The 7,005-nt window shown below is 32.7% G+C and overlaps 1 long non-coding RNA gene across 1 annotated transcript; it reads right to left on the reverse strand.

The window, feature by feature from the left end:
* Positions 1-3,344: 3,344 nt before the first annotated feature.
* LOC141705648 (uncharacterized) lies at positions 3,345-5,169 on the reverse strand. Its single transcript, XR_012568433.1, has 3 exons — positions 4,438-5,169; positions 4,005-4,264; positions 3,345-3,920 (listed from the first exon to the last, which is right to left on the reverse strand). It is a non-coding gene; the product is annotated as an uncharacterized LOC141705648 (long non-coding RNA).
* Between the last annotated feature and the right edge of the window lie 1,836 nt (positions 5,170-7,005).

A 7,005-nucleotide genomic window follows, 5' to 3' on the forward strand; every position in this document is an offset into this window, starting at 1 on the left:
CACAACTAAAGCATCATATTTTACTCTTATCTTTTACCCATCTCATGTTATCCTTGTTTCGAAATCTTTGTCCAGTTGCCCCTTCTCCTCTGTTAGATCTCTTTAACCACTCTTCTTCTCTAGTTAACAACAACTTATATTCCTCCTTTTCTCTTTTGTTCCACTCCTCTTCGGTGAGAAGCAGCTGGTGCCCACTGTTCTCTGTTTATCCTCACATTCGCTCCTCATGTGCTTTCAGGGAGCCAACTGTTTCTTCTATTATCATTGTGTCAACGTCTCCAAATTGCTCGATGGTCGAAGCAATCTGTAAGAATCGTTTTGGTACCGCACGGAGTATTTTCTTTACCACATATGAGTCAGCTACACTCTCCCCAAGTGCACGTATATTAGTCACCAAACCATTCAGTTTCAAACAGAAGTCATCGAGTGAGTCAGAATCCTTCATATTCATTGATTCAAACTCAGCTTTGAGGGTTTGAATCCTTGCTTTCTTTACCCGTTCGGCTCCCTGTCATAGTGTTTTCACAACTTCCCAAGCCTCCTTGGCAGTCTTCTTCTCTGCCAATGTCAGTAAGATGTCTTCAGGTTCACTCTGGTAAATAGCTTCCAGAGCTACCTTATCCACCTTAGTCTCAACTGGTGTTTTCGATCCCTCTGGATCTATGGCTTGCCAAATACCATGGGCCTCTATAAACACACGCATCTTCATAGCCCAAACTGTATAATTCTCTCTTGTCAGTATGGGATAACTTAGACTCAATGTACCATCCTTGCACTTTTCTTTTTCCGTTGTTGACATTCGGGGCATATACTTGGGCATGCACTAAAGTGTCAAAGCTCTGATACCAGATTGTTGTGTTTAAACAAGTTATACACCTATAACTGTGTATTAGAAAACTGAGAAAAACAAGTTGTACGTAAAACGTCTTAGTTTATTTGGATAACCAACGTAGTACATATACTGAATATAAAAGAAATAACAGTAAGCAGATAAAAACAAGGAAAGCATATCAACTAACTTCCTAGTACAACTCTTTATTCAAATGTTTGCAAAGTAATCTCCTAAAAGATCTCCACGTCTTTATTGACTGCTTCCACCAGATGGACTCCAGACTTGTAGAATGATACAAACAATAAAACTAAACTAACAATGAAGTCCACAAATTTAGATTAAAAGCCCAACATTCCTTACCCCGAAATCAATTTCTTCAAATTCACAGCCATGCCTGTTATATATGTCCCTCCATTTCAAAAACATGCCATAATCACATTCCTAGCAATGCTCGATTAATAAATTTACACATTTAATCCACCTCCCATTCAGTTCTGTAGACCACAAACAAATAGTAGTACACACAATAAAAAAAGTAGCAACATAAACAAGACTAGTCTGTAATTTTATACCAGGTTCTGGATTTTCGATGTATGTAATATAATACCCTATTGTTCAAATTTGGAAGCAACAATCATGGGGCGCTACTATTCCCTATGCAAATCATCTATATTTTGAACAGATCCCTCAAAAAAGTCATGTCAAGAGAAAGCAACTTTCTGCAAATTGATCGATATCAGGTCTTCACTCCTCAATATCAGGTCACATTTCTGATGAGTATTAATATACTTGATGAAGCAACACACATGGTATTGTTTATAGCTCAAACCACGACACTCTCTGGAAAACCAGATTCCTAAGAATTAGTTGCATATTTACTCGTGGTAAGAATAGTAACATTTCCCCGTTAAGTAGATTTCAGCTCCATTCAGTCATCGGTTTCTCGCTAAAACTTTTATAGTTTTATGATGCTTATCTGTAATTTTGTCTGAAATCTATGTTATTAATATGTAATACTAATTATTTAATTAATGGGCTACATATAAATATATCAATTATGTATGCTATTTATTATATTGGATTAAATTAAGGGATCAAATAAGAAATCCAATTAGATTTTAATTTATTGTATGGACTTAATAAGTGGAACCCTAATACCAGACCCAATATATCAAGTACATTACACGGCTTATTATCTACCATCGAGAGAGCTATTGAGAAATCCTAAGGAGTAGACGGACACAATAATCAAGAACATAATACAGATTCAGATACTGTAACAATTATCGTCTTATGAATTCAGGTGCTTAGAATCAATTGGCATCAGAGTCTCTTCATATTTAATTATTGGATATTAAGTTTTTAATTTATATATATTCTGTAATATCCTGTAATTTTTAGAATTCGATTAATAATAGAATAATAGAAAAAAATATTAAAATTAGATAAGGTCTCGGATTTAAAATTGAATTAGACCGATGGGCATAGAATTTAGATCAGATTCTCATATGGATAGAAATAGGGTTTTGTAATGTTATAAATACATCATATTCGTCTTCCTCGCCTTAATTATTAAAATTCGTATGGATTTATTCCCTAAAATCAGCAATCCTGTAAAATTCGTAGAAAATTCATCGTAAGTCAGAATTCGTTGATTCTAGACTTTTCGGAAAACTCTTGTCTTTCTCTTCAACTTTCATACTTCGTGTTTTCCAAGGAAACATCTTTTAGAGGGTCAAAAAGAGTAAATTCAGATCTGATTAGGCTTTGAGGTAGGTACTTTTTGACTTACTTTTATTTCCGGAAAATTTTTGATACTCTGATTTTCGAATTTCGTACTGTATAGGAAATAAAATACGATAATATTTTGAAACCGAGTCTCTACGTTTTTGACCCCGTTCGTAATTTACATTATAGTTCCGCAACTAGTCTTAGATACCCTTATTAGGCGTACAAGCATGCAATTTTAGATACCTACTAAGGACGCATAATTAGTGAACTTTAGATGTCGACCACTGGAAAAGTGTGGTATATGAGAATAAGAATAAGATGGCGGCTACTGGCAAAGTGTGGCCGTTGATCAAGACTGTGTTATTTATAAGAATTATCATTTCATTATGTTTTTACTCTGCTTTGTTCTGTTCTGTTTTAAATTCTGAATTTTAAATTATAAAACTTTGGGTTGGATCTATTTTAGAAATGTTTTACAAAATTATTATTGTTTTGAGAAAAAATCATCTTATTAAAACACCCATTGTTTTTCGGTTAAATAGATAGTCAATTTGTACTTGCTGAGTTTTGTATCTCAGCCCTTTCAATTTCAGGTTTCGTCATAAGAATTCGAGTTGGATAGCATTGGTGTTCGAGGAACTTAGGATTGGAGTATATTGACTTTTGGACCGCTTCCTTTAGCTGCGCTTTTGTAAAAATAGTCACCTTTGTAATAGAATTTTGTATTAGTAAATTTGTTTTGTATTAGTTTTGATTAGAATTAATAGTCCGAAAGTGCGGGTTGTTACAGTTGGTATCAGAGTAGGCTGTCCTTCGGAGTGTATTAGATGTGGGTACTAATTGGCTTTCATCTGAATAACTAAATACTAATATGTCTTCTTTCTTATTTTCGCTGTTCAATGGAAAATATTTAGGACGGGTTGCACTAAATACGTCTTCAAAGGTTTCCTTCTCCTCGTCGTACCTAAATGGAAAGGTCTTCAAAAACAGCTTATATGCTGCTTCGTAACTGTTGCTACAAGTAATTCCTTGATCAAAATAATGTCCAAAGAATCCAAAAGTCACCAGCGCCGGAGTGAATTCTTTTTCAGCATTTTGAGTAATTTCTTCCTTGAGGAAAGATAGGAATCAAGTGCTTCTCCTTGAATTCAGCAGAAACGCTAGTCAGCATCCAATGAGAGGCAATGTCATGGGCAGATTCATTCATTGGAATGTAGACTAACTCAAACTTATCAATAGTCCAACATGCAACTAAATGATAATACTGTAATCTAGATAGAAATTCACTACATCCTGAAGCTCGTACAAATAGGAACACAACTGGAGCCCCAAAGAGTTTGCAGACTATAAATTTCTCCTACACGGGGAAAAACTATGTCAACTAGAATACAATATATAGATATGCATAAAGAAAATCGTTATATCTATGTAACGAACTAACCAGTCCTCCTTTAGCATCATCCAAATCCCTAGCATGAAGTACGGATTGAAGATGTTCTCATCATCATCTGAATGTTCTCTCTCAAGATCAGCTTGAAAATGTGTAGGCACACAAATAACCTTAAATTTGCCACCGGAAGACTCAATTTGATGTTGAACGTCCCTCAACATGATTGTATCAAGAACAGTGGATATCGCATGAGCAGAAGACATAGAGAGCATAAAAATGCACACGTATTTATCAGTATACCATTCCTGCAACTCCGGTAGATGAAGCATAAATTGCATTAGACTTGGCTAGCTAGGAGGAGATGATGGCAAAAGTTACTGTTAAAACTTAGAGAATGAAGTCTCTGTAATTTAAAGCAAAGCAAAATAGTGTATCATGGCACTGAAAACAAATATCACTAGTTAATCCAGGTGCAGATAATTACTTTAGTCTCTTCATCTTTTTCAAAGACCCTTATTTATATCTTTTTGCATATATAGGATAATAGGATGCCTCCGCTGGACCTTTGTTGCACTGTGGAGCAATCAGCTTTTGTTTCTTTGAAGTTCCAGCAATCTCCAGTGCTTCTTTAGGCCTGAGCTGCTGCATAAGAATCTCGCTAAATAACGGGTTCTGAAATGCTTTGGCCATGCTAATGAACATCTGCTGTTGCTTCTGTTCAGTCCTTCTCAGCCTCTCTTTAATAGATAACAGATAATTATATGCATTCTCCTGTTCCTTTTGGATATTCATAATTTTAGTCCTCAACCTGTCGGTATCACTCTCTAATTATTCGAGTTCTGCCTCCTGTTTAAGGCTCTCTCCATCACGTGAATGTTGTGAACTCTTTTCATCACTTAAGACATGCTGCTCAGGTTGCTGTAAATTGGTAACCGCCTCTCTTGTAGATGCTTCTCAAAAAAATTGAGTTTTGAATATGGTTCTCCCTGATCATGAGCTAACTCAGTCCGCATTTGTAGCATTTTCCGACCCTTCTTTTAATCAATTTGTCAAACAATCTCAACAAAATATATACATCAACAAATATAATGCATCATATATGGTTAGTTGCAAAATGCAAATGATTAATACGGAAAGAAACTTTTACATATATATCCCAAAAACAAACCAATAATAATAACTAAATCAAAAATATATCTACAAAGTGGAAACTTAATAACTTTTTCTTTCAGGCATATCATCGAACACTTTCTCAGCAATAGATATCCTGCAACAAATACAAATACATAAGTAGTGTATGTAGTATATAATATGTAACAAATGTAAAAGGAGTGTTATGAGCATAAACAATGACTGATCGTAAAGAAAAGAAGATCCAATAGTAAAATTAGAATATTGAAAAAATGATAAGCTATTATAAAGGTTGGATTTGAATTTTAGGGAAGTGTGTACACAAATTTGAAATTTGAATTTCAAAGTTAAAGCTTCCGGCGGAAGCTTGTTTACATGTGAGAGTTCAAAGAAGTACATTTAGCTGCAGTACAGGAAAGCATGATGGCAAGAGATGTAATTTTTTGCAACTTTCAGGGTAAAAGGCTAGGAAGGGGTGAAGATACTATTCAAAACAGGCAGTAGGAACTATAATATACATAGATACATATACATATATATATAAAGAGAGATAGAGAGAGAGTAAACCTCTACTTACCGTAAAAGAATTTTTGTGTAAAAGGCTTTGATGGTCTCTTTATACTAAACCTCTACTTATAGTAAAAGAATTTTTGTGTAATATAAGAATATAGTTCGTATAGAGTTTTTACCCTCATTTATCTTCGTGTTGTAGCGACTACAATATCATGCACGAACTAATTTGTGCCCTTTTGTATTTAAATAAAAAATATATATAGTAGCAAATACAGCCAGTTATGCCAGTTATGCAGAGAAGCCAGAAAATGAACTGGGGATTACATTTTAAAAATAGTAATTTCATGAGTATAAAGTTTAATAGTACAACAATTAATACTAATTGACAATGAAAATATTAACTAGCATAATAACCCGTGTGAGGCACGGTTCATTTTCTAGATTTTTTTATGCGTCATGCAATTATAATGTTCTTAGTTGTTTTTTATTTGTAAATATTGTACAATGTCTAACGTATATTAAATATAAGTTGATTCTTTAACAACATGTATTATTTTCATACAATACATTACCAAATTACACAACGTTTCCAATATAGCTCATTAAACAAAATATATATATTCTTGTTTGTGCTGTATAATTTGTATTTAATGAATGAATATAAACAGGATAGTCGATGTACGTTTAAAATGAAATGATTAAACTTACTCCGTAGAATGTCGTCATTATGTTTAAAAAAAAGCTAAAAATAAACATATATGTTCAATATAAAGTTGACCAAAAAATTTGAATTTTATTTAAATAAACTATATGTACAGCTGAGTTCACAACTAACTTACAATTAACGTACGCAATTTAAAAAGATAAAAAATGCATAACTGAAGTCAGAATGACTTGCAATCATAATGTACAATAATGTAAAATTTATAATACTGTCAATATAAAAGTTGATTTTAATAAAAAATGTTACTTTTTGAAATTCAACGTATGTATGTATGAAAAAATGTTATTTTTTTATTTACATTACTATTAGAAGGTCAGATTAAGTTATATGTGTATGTGTCAGCATGTAAATTATCATATGTTACATTTCTTAGTAAATTATGATGGTTCAATTATTTATATGCTAAATATATGATTTATGTACATTTATATTCATTATTAACATTTACTAATGCAATTGATTACTTAAATAATATGCATTTATAATTATTCAAAAATTAAAATTATGTAATAAATAAATTGCAATAACGTATATACGGTATTCACATTATCACTGGCAAACAATCCATAACTATTTTTTACACAATCGAGTACCACTACCAATCATGGTTGTAAAATAAAATTAAATTATAAATTGTAAAGATTTATTATTGATATTCATTATTTTTTTCAAGAACTCGAAGGA

The sequence above is a fragment of the Apium graveolens genome, chromosome 2, assembly GCF_009905375.1.
Source record: "Apium graveolens cultivar Ventura chromosome 2, ASM990537v1, whole genome shotgun sequence".
Taxonomy (NCBI): Eukaryota; Viridiplantae; Streptophyta; class Magnoliopsida; order Apiales; family Apiaceae; genus Apium; species Apium graveolens.